The following is a 1073-nucleotide window of genomic DNA, read 5'->3' on the forward strand; positions in this document are numbered from 1 at the left end:
TGCGCAGTTCGCGAAGTTCGGGCACGCCACCAGACCCTCTTGATCCAAAAATTGAAAGAACACTTAAGAAAAACAAGAAAGACAACAAAAACAAAGACAAAACACCCTTAAAAACCAAAGTAGTCCAGCCAGAAAATATGGCCGATCCACCGACACTTATGGATTATGCTAGGCCAGGAATGGCCGGTGTAACTAATAGTGTAGTTAGACCCCGTATAAACGCAAATCAATTTGAAATTAAGCCTGCTTTGCTTAATATGTTGCAAAACAACGTAACGTTTTATGGACTACCTAACGAAAACCCTAATGCCCATTTGACAAATTTCTTAGAAATTTGTGATACTTTTAAAATTACTGATGTAACAGCCGAAGCAATCAAACTTCGCCTCTTTCCTTTCACTTTGAAGGATAAGGCAAAAATTTGGTTAACTTCTATGTCTGCTGCAACATTTGAAACTTGGGACCAATTAGCCCAAGCGTTTTTATCAAAATATTTTCCTTTAGCAAAAACCGCAAGAGTCATAAAAAATTGACATCTTTTACCCAAAATGATAATGAAACTCTTTATGAAGCTTGGGAACGTTTTAAAGAACTTCAACGTTTATGCCCACACCACCAATTGCCAGATGCACTTTTAATGCAGACATTCTATAATGGATTAAATCCTACGACTAGAGGTTCATTAGATGCTATGTCTGGAGGGTTATTTATGAAGAAGACGTCCGTCCAAGCAAGAGAACTTTTGGAGGAAATGGCAATCAACAGCAGTATGTGGCCCGCAGAGCGTGGACATATACCAATGGCGAAACCATCATCCTCAGGTACATCATCGGTTAAAGGTATAATGAATCTTGATCCAGTTACGATGTTACAAGCCCAATTTTCTGCCTTATCGCACAAAGTTGATAGGTTTATGGCACCGTGCGATCCTAATGGTAATCCGATCCAGACAAACATTGATTACGAAGGTATGAATAAGATAGAACAGGTAAATTTTGTCCAAGGACAAAACCAAACTACTAATCCTTATTCTAATACTTATAATCCTGAATGGAGAAATCATCCTAACTTTA

The 1073-nt window shown here is 38.2% G+C and overlaps 1 non-coding gene across 1 annotated transcript; it reads right to left on the reverse strand.

The window, feature by feature from the left end:
* Nucleotides 1-517: 517 nt before the first annotated feature.
* Nucleotides 518-621, reverse strand: LOC136231560 (small nucleolar RNA R71). Its single transcript, XR_010689933.1, has one exon. It is a non-coding gene; the product is annotated as a small nucleolar RNA R71 (small nucleolar RNA).
* Nucleotides 622-1073: the final 452 nt, after the last annotated feature.

The sequence above is a fragment of the Euphorbia lathyris genome, chromosome 5 (assembly GCF_963576675.1).
Source record: "Euphorbia lathyris chromosome 5, ddEupLath1.1, whole genome shotgun sequence".
Taxonomy (NCBI): Eukaryota; Viridiplantae; Streptophyta; class Magnoliopsida; order Malpighiales; family Euphorbiaceae; genus Euphorbia; species Euphorbia lathyris.